A 16,944-nucleotide genomic window follows, 5' to 3' on the forward strand; every position below is an offset into this window, starting at 1 on the left:
GAGAAGGAGAAGAAAGCATGAGCTCCTAAAATATATGTTTATAAGAAGATACTAAGTTTTTTTCTAATTAACCCCATGTTTAAAAAATAAAAGTTTTTACTTAAACTGAGAAGCTTGAAGATTCCAGTTTGTTTAACTGCAGTTAACTGGAATCTTCTAAAAACTGGTTATATATGAGTATCTATAGAAACATGCTGTGAGCATGGTGCCCACATAGCTTATTAAAGGTCAAATGGAAAGTTCAAGCTAAATCTGGCTCAATTCTCTAGAAAAATGGCACCATCTCCTGGCTGGGCAAAGGCAAAATTCATAGACCTGAGCTTTTCTCTTCCATAGGTCAAGGACATCAGTTCCATACTGTAAAACTTTCAGGGTTCTTTGTGATTGGGAAGAGGTCAGAGTACAATCTATGGATGTTTATCCCTTGGACAGAGGAGAGAACCTCTTGCATTTTATTACCTTAAAATTCCATATGAGTTCCTCAGAATGCTTCTTCTCATTTTTAGCAGAGAATGGCAATGTTGACCAACCCATCAAGGGTAATATGACCAGAGAAGACCTCTCTTTTATTGAATAAGATTTATTGAATAAGATTCCCCAGCATTTATTGAATAAGATTCTAACATATCTCTGTTCTCAAATTTGCTTTTCCTTGTCGAAACATCCAATAATTTGGTGTTATCAACCTAATGCTATATTAGCTTATGTCCCCAAAGAAGAGATAACCAATATTTCAAATCCTTAAGCAGCCTCAGTGCAGTCACAGATTTAAGAGCGTTATGTGCCCAGAATAGACACTCTAGACAAAGGCAGATTTGGGCTCAGATTACTCAAATTCCTCTCTGGTTTCTTAACCTGGTGGGCTGTAAATCCAGGAAATTTAAGCAGCTTCTTTTTTTTTCTTTTTCTTAAGCCTTACACTCATTCTTCCCTGACTCTTTGAGCAGAGATATGGTCCCCTAAGAAAGAAAACATTTGAACCCTTTTATTGGCTGAATTTTGTCCCCCCAGCATTCATAAGTGCAGTCCTAACCCCCAGTACCTCAGAATGTGACTGGTTTTGGGAGACAGGGCCTTTAAAGAGATAATTAAAATAAAATGAGGTCATTCATGTAGGCCTAAGTCCAATATGACTAGTGTTCTTAAAAGAAGAGCAGATTAGGACACACACACACACACACACACACACACACACACACACACACACACACAAGGAAGACCATGTGAAGACAGAAGGAGAAGATGGCCATCTGCAAGCCAAAAAGAGAGACCTCAGAAGAAACGAACCCCGCTGACACCTTGACCTCAGACTTCTGGCCTCCAGAATTGTGAGAAAGTGAATTTCTGTACTTTAAGCCACTCAGTCTATGGTACTTCATTATGGCAGCATCAGCAAACTAATATAAATCCCATCTTTTTACAGTAGCTGAGAGAGACAAAAGCAAGAAAAGTGACAGGAAGTGGTCCAAAAGAAGCGGCATATCTCGGAAAGAAGGAGCTTTGAATGTCTTCATCACTCCCACCCAAGCTTCAACCACTATGGCTCGTGCTGGGTTTCTGAGGACTCCATTATGTCTTTGATCTGCATAAAAGACCCTCTTTCTTGGATCTGAAATAAGATTGAGAAGCTCTGAGCTTCATCTAGAGGTTAGAGAATGTAGCCAGCAGTTAAAGTGTTTATTGCCCTTTTCATCCAAATTGCAAACAACCATATGTTGCTGAACAACGCATAGGGCTATGAACTTGGAAAGGAAACTTCTTTTCCTTTTAAGTTAATTGTATTTATTCCTTCTTTTCTAATTGCAAAAGTAAAGCATTTTTATTATAGAAAATATAAAAGATATAAGATATAAATAAAAGAGTATATGTCATCTGTAATTCTCACCCAGAGACAATTATTCTTTACCATTTTACTGTGTTTCATTCCAGTCATTTTTCTATGCATACGTTTAACCAAATTAGGTCCATATACAGTTTTATATTCCATATTTTTCACTTACATACTAATAAAAATTTTTCTCATTTCACTAAATATTATGCTTTTCCCCATATTATTGGGACTTATGTGATCCTTAGAGATGAGGCCAGCAATAAGTATCCAATGAGGGCTCCCCAGCTCCATGTGACCACTACCAGCCGCCAGTGAAAGGGTGTCACCTCAGAGTCACTGGTACCTGTTGACCAGTCCCCTCTCCTGTTGTGGCCACTGGCAACGCATCCTCTGGAGTCAACCTGAGTGACCATCACGATGACTATGGTCATACAAACACAGAGAAACCTCCCTCTTTATTCAATCAGCTGCATAAGGGTTTAAATCATTCAACAGAGTCTCTGGGTCTCTCTATTTAGCTCTCTTTTCTCATGACCTACTTTGCCTTGAAACTTTCACGCACCTTTAATGCAAATTCACCCTGCCTTTGACACCATGCTAATGTAGCAAGTTACCTTCTTTGTTTTAGCTCCCATGGTCTTTGGAGAATCCAGGTCTGTTTCCATCCAGGCCCTATACGCAGTGTCTTTGCCACAGTTGGAAGTTGTTCTTGAAAGGCATACCTGATAAATGTTTAAGACTTGTCTTTTCCTGCCTTTTTTTCCATTCACTTTAGGTGTACAACTCATTTAGATAAAACCAAGACCAACACCAACCATCCCTACACACACACACACACACACACACACACACACACACACATGCAACCAGCTCACTTCATTTCCCTTCTGAACTCACAGGAGCTTTTGGCATTTCTCCCACCCCGCTCGTTTTTTACAACTCTCCCCCCTCCCTTTATGGCGCAGTGCCAGGCCCTGTTCCAGGTACCGCACCGTGATTAACTCAGTTCACCCTCGCAGAGACCCTCTGAGGTACGTACTGTCATTACCCACATTTTTAAAATAAGAGAACTCAGAGGAGCAGAAGCAAAATGACTTACCCAAGGCCACACAACTAGTAAGTGGGCAAACCAGAACTTGAACCCGGGCATTTTGCTCCAGTTTGTGTGCTTAATGGCTACACTTTATTACTAATAATGGTTATTGAAAATTTATTGAGAATTTACTCTGTGCCAGATGTTGTACGAAGCAGAATCTCATAACAACCCTGGGAAATAGGTATTACTATTAGCTCCACCTTACAGTTGAAAAAACTGGATGTATTTCAGTCACTTCACTTTCTTACCTAATCAATTGACTTTACTGGCTATGTTACAGTGGGATTTTTTGTTGTTGTTGTTGTTTTGAGTTTTTAAACTTATTTTAAAATATTTGCGGCTTCCCTGGTGGCGCAGTGGTTGAGAATCTGCCTGCCAATGCAGGGGCCACGGGTTCGAGCCTTGGTCTGGGAGGATCCCACATGCCGCGGAGCAACTAGGTCCGTGAGCCACAACTACTGAGCCTGCGCAAGTGGAGCCTGTGCTCCGCAACAAGAGAGGCCGCGATAGTGAGAGGCCCGCGCACCGCAATGAAGAGTGGCCCCCGCTTGCCGCAACTAGAGAATGCCGTCGCACAGAAACGAAGACCCAACACAGCCAAAAATAAATAAATAAATAAAAAATTTAAAAATATTTGCTTTTACATACAATAAAATTTTTTTTGATGTATGTTTCTCTTGACAAATGCAAAGAGGCATGTATCCACCACCACAATCAAGACACAAAATAGTTCTATCGCCACCCCTCACACCCAAAATTCCCTTGTGTTGCTCCTTTGTAATCAAGCATTCCCCAACCTCATCCCCTGGCAACCACTGACCTGCTTTCCAGCCTTGCAGTTTTCTTTGTTTTGTTTGTTTTTTTAATTTAATTTAATTTATTTATTTTTTATACAGAAGGTTATTAGTTGTCTATTTTGTACACATCAGTGTATACATGTCAATCCCAATCGCCCAATTCATCCCACCACCACCCCCACCCCACCACTATCCCCCTTGGTACCCATACGTTTGTTCTCTACATCTGTGTCTATTTCTGCCTTGCAAACCGGTTCATCTGTACCATTTTTCTAGATTCCACATATATGCATTAATATACAATATTTGTTTTTCTTTTTCTGACTTACTTCACTCAGTATGACAGTCTCTAGGTCCGTCCACATCTCTACAAATGACCCAATTTCATTCTTATTTATGGCTGAGTAATATTCCATTGTATATATGTACCACATCTTCTTTATCCATTCGTCTGTGGATGGGCATTTAGGTTGCTTCCATGACCTGGCTATTGTAAATAGTGCCGCAATGAACATTGGGGTGAATGTGTCCTTTTTTTTTTTTTTTTAAGTATTTATTTATTTATTTATTTATTTTTGGCTGTGTTGGGTCTTCGTTTCTGTGCGACAGCTTTCTCTAGTTGCAGCAAGTGGGTGCCACTCTTCATCGCGGTGCGCGGGCCTCTCACTATCGTGGCCTCTCTTGTTGTGGAGCACAGGCTCCAGACGCGCAGGCTCAGTAGTTGTGGCTCACAGGCCTAGTTGCTCCGCGGCATGTGGGATCTTCCCAGACCAGGGCTTGAACCCGTGTCCCCTGCATTAGCAGGCAGATTCTCAACCACTGCACCACCAGGGAAGCCCACATGTGTCTTTTTGAATTATGGTTTTCTCTGGGTATATGCCCAGGTGTGGGATTGCTGGGACATATGGTAGTTCTATTTTTAGTTTTCTAAGGAACCTCCATACTGTTCTCCATAGTGGCTGTATCAATTTACATTCCCACCAACAGTGCAAGAGGGTTCCCGTTTCTCCACACCCTCTCCAGCATTTGTTGTTTGTAGATCTTCTGGTGATGCCCATTCTAACCGGTGTGAGGTGATACCACATTGTAGTTTTGATTTGCATTTCTCTAATAATTAGTGATGTTGAGAAGCTTTTCATATGCTTCTTGGCCATCTGTAGGTCTTCTTTGGAGAAATGTCTATTTAGGTCTTGGGCCAATTTTTGGATTGGGTTGTTTGTTTTTTGATATTGAGCTGCATGAGCTGCTTGTAAATTTTGGAGATTAATCCTTTGTCAGTTGCTTCATTTGCAAATATTTTCTCCCATTCTGAGGGTTGTCTTTTCATCTTGTTTGTAGTTTCCTTTGCTGTGCAAAAGCTTTTAAGTTTCCTTAGGTCCCATTTGTTTATTTTTGGTTTTATTTCCATTTCTCTAGGAGGTGGGTCAAAAAGGATCTTGCTGTGATTTATGTCATAGAGTGTTATTCCTACGTTTTCCTCTAAGAGTTTTATAGTGCCCAGTCTTATATTTAGGTCTTTAATCCATTTTGAGTTTATTTTTGTGTATGGTGTTAGAGAGTGTTCTAATTTCATTCTTTTACATATAGCTGTCCAGTTTGCCCAGCACCACTTATTGAAGATGCTGTCTTTTCTCCATTGTATATCCTTGCCTCCTTTGTCATAGATTAGTGGACCATAGGTGTGTGGTTTTATCTCTGGGCTTTCTATCCTGTTCCATTGATCTATATTTCTGTTTTTGTGCACTACCATATTGTCTTAATTACTGTAGCTCTGTAGTACAGTCTGAAGTATAGTCTGAAGTCAGGGAGTCTGATTCCTCCAGCTCTGTTTTTTTCCCTCAAGACTGCTTTGGCTATTCGGGGTCTTTTGTGTCTCCATACAAATTTTAAGATTTTTTGTTCTAGTTCTGTAAAAAATACCACTGGTAATTTGATAGGGATTGCATTGAATCTGTAGATTGCTTTGGGTAGTATAGTCATTTTCAGAATATTGATTCTTCCAATCCAAGAACATGGTACATCTCTCCATCTGTCTGTGTCACCTTTGATTTCTTTCATCAGGGTCTTATAGTTTTCTGAGTACAGGTCTTTTACCTCCTTAGGCAGGTTTATTCCTAGGTATTTTATTCTTTTTGTTGCAATGGTAAATGGGATTCTTTCCTTAATTTCTCTTTCTGATCTTTCATTGTTAGTATATAGGAATGCAAGAGATTTCTGTGCATCAATTTTGTATCCTGCAACTTTACCACATTCATTGATTAGCTCTAGTAGTTTTCTGGTGGCATCTTTAGGATTCTCTATGTATAGTATCATGTCATCTGCAAACAGTGACAGTTTTACTTCTTCTTTTCCTATTTGTATTCTTTTTATTTCTTTTTCTTCTCTGATTGCTGTGGCTAGGACTTCCAAAACTATGTTGAATAATAGTGGCGAGAGTGGACATCCTTGTCTTGTTCTTGATCTTAGAGGAAATGCTTTCAGTTTTTCATCACTGAGAATGATGCTTGCTGTGGGTTTGTCATATACGGCCTTTATTATGTTGAGGTAGCTTCCCTCTATGCCCACTTTCTGGAGAGTTTTTATCATAAATGGGTGCTGAATTTTGTCAAAAGCTTTTTCTGCATCTATCAAGATGATAATATGGTTTTCACTCTTCAATTTGTTAATATGGTGTATCACATTGATTGATTTGCATATATTGAAGAATCCTTGCATCCCTGGGATAACTCCCACTTGATCATGGTGTATGATCCTTTTAATGTGTTGTTGGATTCTGTTTGCTAGTATCTTGTTGAGGATTTTTGCATCTATATTCATCAGTGATACTGGTCTGTAATTTTCTTTTTTTGTAGTATCTTTGTCTGGTTTTGGTATCAGGGTGATGGTGGCCTCATAGAGTGAGTTTGGGAGTGTTCCTTCCTCTGCAATTTTTGGAAGAGTTTGAGAAGGATAGGTGTTAGCTCTTCTCTAAATGTTTGATAGAATTCACCTGTGAAGCCATCTGGTCCTGGACTTTTGTTTGTTGGAAGATTTTTAATCACAGTTTCAATTTCATTAGTTGTGATTGGTCTGTTCATATTTGCTATTTCTTCCTGGTTCAGTGTTGGAAGATTATACCCTTCTAAGAATTTGTCCATTTCTTTCAGGTTGTCCATTTTATTGGCATAGAGTTGCTTGTAGTAATCTCTTATGAGGCTTTGTATTTCTGCAGTGTCCATTGTAACTTCTTTTTCATTTCTAATTTTATTGATTTGAGTCCTCTCCCTCTTTTTCTTGATGAGTCTGGCTAATGGTTTATCAATTTTGTTTATCTTCTCAAAGAACCAGCTTCTAGTTTTATTGATCTTTGCTATTGTTTTCTTTGTTTCTATTTCATTTATTTCTGCTCTGATCTTTATGATTTCTTTCCTTCTGCTAACTTTGGGTTTTGTTTGTTCTTCTTTCTCCAGTTCCTTTAGGTGCAAGGTTAGATTGTTTAGTTCAGATTTTTCTTGTTTCTTGAGGTAGGTTTGTATAGCTATAAACTTCCTTCTTAGAACTGCTTTTGCTGCATCCCATAGGTTTTGGATCGTCATGTTTTCATTGTCATTTGTCTCTAGGCATTTTTTGATTTCCTCTTTGATTTCTTCATTGATCTCTTGGTAATTTAGTACCGTATTGTTTAGCCTCCATGTGTTTGTGTTTTTTATGTTTCTTTCCCTGTAATTCATTTCTAATCTCATAGCGTTGTGGTCAGAAAAAATGCTTGATATGATTTCAATTTTCTTAAATTTACTGAGGCTTGATTTGTGACCCAGGATGTGATCTAACCTGGAGAATGTTCCGTGCGCACTTGAGAAGAAAGTGTAATCTGCTGTTTTTGGATGGAATGTCCTATAAATATCAATTAAATCTATCTGGTCTATTGTGTCATGTAAAGCTTGTGTTTCCTTATTAATTTTCTGTTTGGATGATCTGTCCATTGGCGTAAGTGAGGTGTTAAAGTCCCCCACTATTACTATGCTACTGTCGATTTCCTCTTTTAGAGCTGTTAGCAGTTGCCTTATGTATTAAGGTGCTCCTATGTTGGGTGCATATATATATTTATAATTGTTATATCTTCTTCTTGGATTGATCCCTTGATCGTTATGTAGTGTCTTTCCTTGTCTCTTGTAACATTCTTTATTTTAAAGTCTATTTTATCTGATATGAGTATTGCTATTCCAGCTTTCTTTTGATTTCCATTTGCACGAAATATCTTTTTCCATCCCCTCATTTTCAGTCTGTATGTGTCCCTAGGTCTGAAGTGGTTCTCTTGTAAACAGCATATATATGGGTCTTGTTTTTGTATCCATTCAGGGAGCCTGTGTCTTTTGGTTGGAGCATTTAATCCATTTACGTTTAAGGTAATTATCAATATGTATGTTCCTATTACCATTTTCTTAATTGTTATGGGTTTGTTTTTGTAGCTCCTTTTCTTCTCTTGTGTTTCTCACTTAAAGAAGTTCCTTTAGCATTTGTTGTAGAGTTGGTTTGGTGGTGCTGAATTCTGTTAGCTTTTGCTTGTCTGTAAAGGTTTTAATTTCTCCATCGAATCTGAATGTGATCCTTGCCAAGTAGAGTAATCTTGGTTGTAGTTGATTCACTTTCATCACTTTAAATATCTCTCTCTTCTCCTTCTGGGACCCCTATAATGCGAATGTTGTTGCATTTACTGTTGTCCCAGAGGTCTCTTAGGCTGTCTTCATTTCTTTTCATTCTTTTTTCTTTATTTTGTTCCGTGGCAGTGAATTCCACCATTCTGTCTTCCAGAATTTATCTGTTCTTCTGCCTCCGTTATTCTGCTATTGATTCCTTCCAGTGTAGTTTTCATTTCAGTTATTGTATTGTTCATCTGTTTGTCTGTTCTTTAATTCTTCTAGGTGTTTGTTGTTTAATTCTTCTAGGTGTTTGTTAAACATTTCTTGCATCTTCTCGATCTTTGCCTCCATTATTTTTCCGAGGTCCTGGATCATCTTAGTTATCATTATTCTTAATTCTTTTTTCTGGAAGGTTGCTTATCTCCACTTCATTTCGTTGTTTTTCTGGGGTTTCATCTTGTTCCTTCATCTAGCACATAGTCCTCTGCCTTTTTATTTTGTCTCTCTTTCTGTGAATGTGGTTTTCGTTCCACAGGCTGCAGAACTGTAGTTCTCCTTGCTTCTGCTGTCTGCCCTCTGGTGGATGAGGCTATCTAAGAGGCTTGTGCAAGCTTCCTAATGGGAGGGACTGGTGGTGGGTAGAGCTGGGTGTTGCTCTGGTGGGCAGAGCTCAGTAAAACTTTAATCCACTTGTCTGCTGATGGAGGGGAGGGGGGTTGTGTTCCCTCCCTGTTGGTTGTTTGGCCTGAGGCAACCCAGCACTGGAACCTACCCAGCTCTTTGGTGGCGCTAATGGTGGACGCTGGGAGGGCTCAGGCCAAGAAGTACTTCCCAGAACTTCTGTGGCCAGTGTCCTTGTCCCCGTGGTAAGCCACAGCCACGCCCCACCTCTGCAGGAGACCCTCCAACACTAGCAGGTAGGTCTGGTTCAGTCTACTATGGGGTCACTACTTCTTCCCCTGGGTCCCGATGTGCACACTACTTTGTGTGTGCCCTCCAAGAGTGGAGTCTCTGTTTCCCCCAGTCCTGCTGAAGTCCTGCAATCAAATCCCACTAGCCTTCAAAGTCTGTTTCTCTAGGAATTCCTCCTCCCATTGCCAGACCCCCAGGTTTGGAAGCCTGACGTGGGGCTCAGAACCTTCACTCCAGTGGGTGGACTCTGTGGTATACATGTTCTCCAGTTTGTGAGTCACCCACCCAGCAGTTATGGGACTAGATTTTATTGTGATTGCACCCCTCCTCCCACCTCATTGCAGCTTCTCCTTTGTCTTTGGATGTGGGGTGTCTTTCTTCCTGAGTTCCAGTGTCTTCCTGTTGATGACTGTTCAGCAGTTAGTTGTGATTCCAGCGTTCTCGCAAGAGGGAGTGAGCGCATGTCCTTCTACTCTGACATCTTGAACCAATCTCTCTCCTGCAGTTTTGTCTTAAAACCACCCAGCCTGTTTTACAGCACATGCTTCTCTGTATTTTAATGTGATTACATTTTTTATAGACTTCCTAATATTGAACCATCCCTTAACATTTAGAATAATTTTCTTTGGTCATGGTTTATTTTCTCCAAAATGTACTACTGGAATCTATTTGCTGGTATTTTGCTTAGGATTTTGCATCAACAATTATAAGTGAGGTCAGTCTGTAGTTTTCTTTCTTGAGCTATCTTGGTCAGGTTTTTGGATCAGTGTTATGCTGGCCTAATAAAAATAACTGGGATGCTTCCTTCTTTCTCTGTGGTACAGGCTAGTTAAAATGACATCAGATTCATCTTTTCTATAGAGGTTCATCAGGTAGCTTTTCAACAAGTGAAAGGAGGTTTTCCAACACAAGACAGATACAGGCTGTCTCTACCTACACAGGTCTTCCTTAATTTCCACAGTTCACTTCATTCTCTTTTCACTCATCTCACCCCTTTGCCTTTTTAGTACTCTCCTAATTTTACCTGAAAGATGCCAGTTATCACTTATTTAACTTTCTTATTCACATGTGTCATATTACAGAGTTCGTTTGAAAATGACAAAACTCTTCACCAAAGTAGTTATCTCAAAACAACACTTTGTAGCAGGAGAGGTGGGCGTTGTGTTCAGAAGCCTACAGAATGTTTTCCAGCCACCCATGTCCAACCTAATTTCCCTCTCTGGTTAGAGGTTGTTCAATATTATGATGAGAAGAATTTGGGGAGCAAATATAAGACTATAAATATTTCATGCAACATCAATTATCTTTATAGACGCAAAGTGAATAAAGAACAAAAATAATTCTGTGAGCTGAAGGTGCAGACATGGTAGATGAGGGGAATTTCATGGCATGAAGTATCCATTTAACTGCAATTATACAGATCTGGCTTCAGAGTGAAATCAGTTAACTGCTTTTAAAAACTCGATTCTATTTTCAGATAATGGTATGTTAGAAAATATTTTATTTTTGACAATTCTATAAACTACACTTCCAATGACTCAATCTTATTTTCTTTATGTTCCTTTTTTCCCTGAAAAGTAAACTCTGAAGTGGCCCCTTTCAACATGTTTTTTACGATTCTACTCTAGGGTAATAATTATTAAATTATAGTATTTTAAAGGTTAATTTACAGAAGTTTTTTAATATGAATCTATTTTGTTTGCTTATAAGACCACACAGGGATCTCTTATTTTTTTATCCTCTTTCTCATTTGCAATAAAATATCTTATAATTTAAAAATTTTATAAAAACTACCATCTCACCTAATCAGAGAAATCTGTTTGAAAAATCATATCCAGAATCGTAAGTCACTTTAAAAACTGGTCCACCAGAGGACTTGATGAGCTCTGGAACAGTGCATTCACTGTGCTGAGGGCGGCATGTATCACAGGGGCCGGTTCAAGATGCTGACCTAACTCTGTCATTTTTGTTGACTCCTGCTCCCTCTGCTGGTTCCACAGCTCATTGACCATCCCCATAACAACACGTGTCAGCCCCAGAATGGGCCTCAGGAAGCAGCAAAGGCTAGTACAAATGGAGAAATAGAACCCTACTCGGTGGTGGAACCTGCTCAAACTCAAAGTCTGTGACAGGGCCGGTATTGTGACCACAGTCTTCCCACTACCCCACACAGCCCTCACAATTACAATATACTCAGAGCTGCTCAAATATGCCAGCACATAGTGGTATTCTCAACCTAGGAGTTGGCCTATGTTAAAAAATAAAATAGGGCTTCCCTGGTGGAGCAGTGGTTGAGAGTCTGCCTGCCAGTGCAGGGGACACGGGTTCAAGCCCTGGTCTGGGAAGATTCCACATGCCGCGGAGCAGCTAGGCCCGTGAGCCACAACTGCTGAGCCTGCGCGTCTGGAGCCTGTGCTCTGCAACGAGAGAGGCCGCGACGGTGAGAGGCCCGCGCACCGTGATGAAGAGTGGCTCCCACTCGCCGCAACTAGAGAAAGCCTTCGCACAGGGGCGAAGACCCAACACAGCCAAAAATAAATAAATAAATAATTTTAAAAAATAAATAAATAAATAAATAAAATAAAATAAAAACATGTCTCAATGTGCACATATTATTGGTTTATAATGTTTGCATAATGGTTGACATTTTGACAGAATTAAATGAAAGGTTTTTTAAAAAAAAACGTTCTGCTATTGATACTAGTGATACACATAACAAAAATGATGATGCTCAAATGAGAATTGAGCAAAACAAGCCAGACATAAAATAGTTTATTCATAAGATTCCACTTGCATGATAGCTCCACAACAGGCACATCTATGATGACAGAAATCAAATCAGTGGTTGCCTGGGGCAAGAGAAACTTCAAATGACCACAGACAAGCCTTTTGGGGTGATGGAAATGTTCTGCATCTCAACTGTCGCATTGGTTACACAGGCACACTTTGTCAAAACTCACTGAACTATGCATTTAAAATTAGTGTGCTTTTTATATAAACTGTACCTCAATAAAGTTGATGTTGAAAAAAAATAATCTGTACTAGTCAAATCCTAAACTTTAATCTGTTTTTTCAATCTGAATATACCCGGACCCATTTTTTTCATGTCACTTTTTTTTGAGGTATAGTTGATTTACAATATTATATTAGTTTCAGGCATATAACTTAGTGATTCAAAATTTTTATAGATTTTACTCCATTTATAGTTATTATAAAATATTGGCTATATTCCCTGTGCTGTACAATATATCCTTGTAGCTTATTTATTTTATACATAGTAGTTTGTACCTCTTAATCCTCTACCACTGTCTTGCCCTTCCCCACTTCTCTCTCCCCACTGGTAACCACTAGTTTGTTCTCTATATCTGTGAATCTGTTTCTATTATAGTCACTAGTTTGTTTTATTTTTTAGATTTCATATATAAGTGATAACATACAGTATTCATCTTTCTCTGTCTGACTTATTTCACTAAGCATAATACACTCCAGGTCCATCCATGTTGTTGCAAATGGCAAATTTTCATTCTTTTTTATGGCTAAGTAGTATTCCATTGTATATATATACTGTATATATATACCACATGTTCTGTATCCATTCATCTGTTATTGGACACTTAGGTTGCTTCCACATCTTGGCTATAGTAAATAATGCTGCTATGAACACTGGGGTGCATGTATCTTTCCAAATTAATGTTTTCATTGTCTTCAGATATATACCCAGGAGTGAAATTGCTGGATCATATGGTAGTTCTATTTTTAGTTTATTGAGGAACCTCCATACTGGTTTTCCACAGTGGCTGCATGAAGTTACATTCCCACAGTGTACAAGGGTTCCCTTTTCTCCACATCCTCGCCAGTATTTGCTATTTGTGGTCTTTTTGAGGATAGCCATTCTGAACAGGTATGAGGTGGTAGCTCATTACGGTTTTTTTTTTTAACTTTTAAAAAATATTTTTTATTTATTTATTTTTATTTTTGACTGTGTCGGGTCTTAGTTGCGGCATGCGGGATCTTTCATTGCAGCGTGCGGGCTCTTTGTTGTGGCACGAGGGCTTCTCTCTAGTTGTGGCATGTGGGTTTTCTCTCTCTAGTTGTGGCACATGGGCTCCAGAGTGCATGGGCTCAGCAGTTGTGGCATGTAGGCGTAGTTGCCCTGTGGCATGTGGGGTCTTAGTTCCCCAACCAGGGATCAAACCCATGTCCCCTGCATTGGAAGGTGGATTCTTTACCACTGGACCACCAGAGAAGTCCCCTCACTATGGTTTTGACTTGCAATGCTGAGTATCTTTTCAAGTGCCTATTGCCAATCTGTTTAACTTCTTCAGAAAAATGTCTATTCAGGTCTTCTGCCCATTTTAAAATCAGGTTGTTTGCTTAATATTAAGTTGTATGAGCTGTTTGTTTGTTTTGGATATTAACCCCTTACCAGTCATATCATTTGCAAATATTTTCTCCCATTCAGTAGGTTGTCTTTCCATTTTATTTATGGTTTGTGCAAAAGTTTTTAAGTTTAATTTGGTCCCATTTGTTTAGTTTTGCTCTTGTTTTCTCTGCCTTAGGAGACAAATCCCAAAAAATGTTGCTACGACTCATGTCAAAGAGTGTTCTGCCTATGTTTTCTTCTGGGAGTTTTACTGTTTCCAGTCTTCCGTTTAGGTCTTTACTCCATTTTGAGTTTATTTTTGTATATGGTGTGAGGAAATGTTCTAATCTCATTCTTTTCCGTGTAGCTGTCCAGTTTTCCAAGCACCACTTATTGAAGAGGCGGTCTCTTCTCGATTGTATATTCTTGCCTCCTTTGTCTTAGATTAATTAACCATAATTGTGTGGGTTTATTTCTGAGCTCTCTATTCTGTTCCATTGATCAATGTGTCTGTTTTTGTGCCAGTACCATACTGTTTTGATTACTGTATCTTTGTAGTATAGTCAGAAGTCAGGAAGCATGATACCTCTAGCTTTGTTCTTTTTTCTCGATAGCTTTGGCAATTCAGGGTCTTTTGTGGTTTGATATAAATTTTAGGATTATTTGTTCTAGTACTGTGAAGAATGTCAAGAGTATTTTGATAGGGGTCACATTAAATCTGTAGGTTGCTTTGGCTAGTATGGACAATTTTTAACAATATTAATTCTTCTCATCCAAGAACACGGGATATCTTTCCATTTCTTTGCATCATTTTTTAATTCATTCACCAATGTTTTATAGTTTTCAGAGTATAGTTCTTTCACTTCCTTGGTTAAGTTTATTCTAAATATTTTATTATTAATGATGTGATTGTAAATGAGATTATTTTCCTTAATTTCTCTTTCTGATAGTTTGCTGTTACTGTATAGAAATGCAGCAGATTTCTGTATACCAATTTTGTATCCTGCAACTTTACCAAATTCGCTGATGAGCTTTAGTAGGTTTTTGGTGGCATCTTTAGGATTTTCTATGTGTGGTATCATGTCATCTGCAAACAATGACAGTTTTACTTCTTCCTTTCCAATTTGGATTCCTTTTATTTCTTTTTCTTGTCTGATTGCTGTGGCTAGGACCGCCAATACTATATTGAATAAAAGTGGCAAGAGTGGGCATCCTTGCCTCATTCCTGATCTTAGAGGAAATGCTTTCAGCTTTTACTCTTGAGCATGATGTTGGCTATGGCTTTATCATATATGGCCTTTATTATGTTGAGGTATGTTCCCTCTATGCCACTTTCTGGAGAGTATTTTTAATCATAAATGGATGTTGAATTTTATCAAAAGATTTTCTGCATCTATTGAGATGATCATATGGTTTTTTATTCTTCAGTTTGTTAATGTGGTGTATCACAGTGATTGATTTGTGGATACTGAACCATCCTTGCATTCCTGGGATAAATCCCACTTGATCATGGTGTATGATCCTTTTAATGTATTGCTGGATTTGATTGCTAATATTTTGTTGAGAATTTTCCCATCTATATTCATCAGTGATATTGGCCTGTAATTTCCTTTTCTGTGATATCTTTGTCCGGTTTTGGTATCAGGGTGACAGTGGCCTCACAGAATGAGTTCGAAAGAATTCCTTCCTCTGCAATTTCTTGGAATAGTTTGAGAACGATATGTGTTAACTCTTCTCTAAATATTTGGTAGAGGCTTCCCTGGTGGCGCAGTGGTTAAGAATCCGCCTGCCAATGCAGGAGACACAGGTTCGAGCCCTGGTCTGGGAAGATCCCACATGCCGCCAAGCAACTATGCCCGTGTGCCACAACTACTGAGCCTGCGCTCTAGAGCCCGCGAGCCACAACTACTGAAGCCGGCGTGCCCAGAGCCCGTGCTCCCAACAAGAGAAGTCACCGCAATGATAAGCCCGCGCACCGCAATGAAGAGTAGCCCCCGCTCGCCAAAACTAGAGAAAGCCCGCCTGCAGTAACAAAGACCCAACACAGCCAAAAATAAAATAAATAAAATAAAATAAATAAACGTTTGGTAGAATTCACTGTGAAGCCATCTGTTGCTTGACTTTGTTTGTTGGGCTGTTTTTTTTATTACTAATTTAATTTCTTTACTGGTAAGTTGTCTGTTCATATTTTCTATTTCTTCCTGGTTCAGTCTTGGGCAATTGTACACTTCTAGGAATTTGTTCATTTCTTCTGGGTTGTCCATTTTATTGGCATACAATTGTTCATGGTAATCTCTTATAACCCTCTGTATTTCTGTGATGTTGGTTGTAACTTCTTTTTCATTTCTGATTTTATTGATTTAGGTCCTCTCTCTTTTTTTCTTCACAAGTCTGGCTAAAGATTTATCAAATTTGTTTGTCTTTTCAAAAAACCAGCTCCTAGTTTCATTGATCATTTCTATTGTTTTTTAGTCTCTATTTTATTTGTTTCTGCTCTGACCTTTATGATTCCTTTCCATCTATTAACTTTGGGTTTTGTTTGTTCTTATTCTGGTTTCTTTAGGTGTAAGGTTAGGTTGTTTATTTGAGATTTTTCTTGTTTCCTGTGGTAAGCTTGTATCACTATAAACTTCCCTCTTAGAACTGCTTTTGCTGCATTCCATAGATTTTGGATCATTGTGTTTTTGTTTTCACTGATCTCCAGTTATATTTTGATTCTCTCTTTGATTTCTTCAGTGATCCTTTAGTTGTTCAGGAGCATGTTGTTTACCCTCCACGTGTTTGTGGGTTTTGCAGGTTTTTTTCTTGCAGTTAGTTTCTAGTCTCATAGTGTTGGGGTCAGAAATGATGCTTGATATGATCTCAGTTTTCTTAAATTTACTAAGGCTTGTTTTGTGGCCTAGCATATGATCTATCCTGGAGAATGTTCCATGTGCACTTGGAAAGAATGTGTATTCTGCGCTTTTGGATGGAATGTTCTATATATACTAAGTCAATCTGGTCTAACGTGTCATTTAAGGCCAGTGTTTCCTTACTGATTTTCTGTCTGAATGATATGCCCATTAATGTAAGTGGGGTGTTAAAGTCCCCTACTATTATTGTGTTACTGTAATTTCTCCATTTACGTGTATTAACATTTATGTATTTAGGTGGTTCTATGTTGGGTGCATATAACAATTGTTATATCTTCTTCTTCGATTGAGCCCTTGATCATTATGTGGTGTCCTTCTTTGCCTCTTGTAACAGTCTTTATTTTAAAGTCTATTTTGTCTGATATAAGTATTGCTACTCTGGCTTTCTTTTTCCAGAGTAGTCTGTATGTCTTT

This window comes from Balaenoptera musculus, chromosome 6 (genome assembly GCF_009873245.2).
Source record: "Balaenoptera musculus isolate JJ_BM4_2016_0621 chromosome 6, mBalMus1.pri.v3, whole genome shotgun sequence".
In the NCBI taxonomy this organism is placed as follows: Eukaryota; Metazoa; Chordata; class Mammalia; order Artiodactyla; family Balaenopteridae; genus Balaenoptera; species Balaenoptera musculus.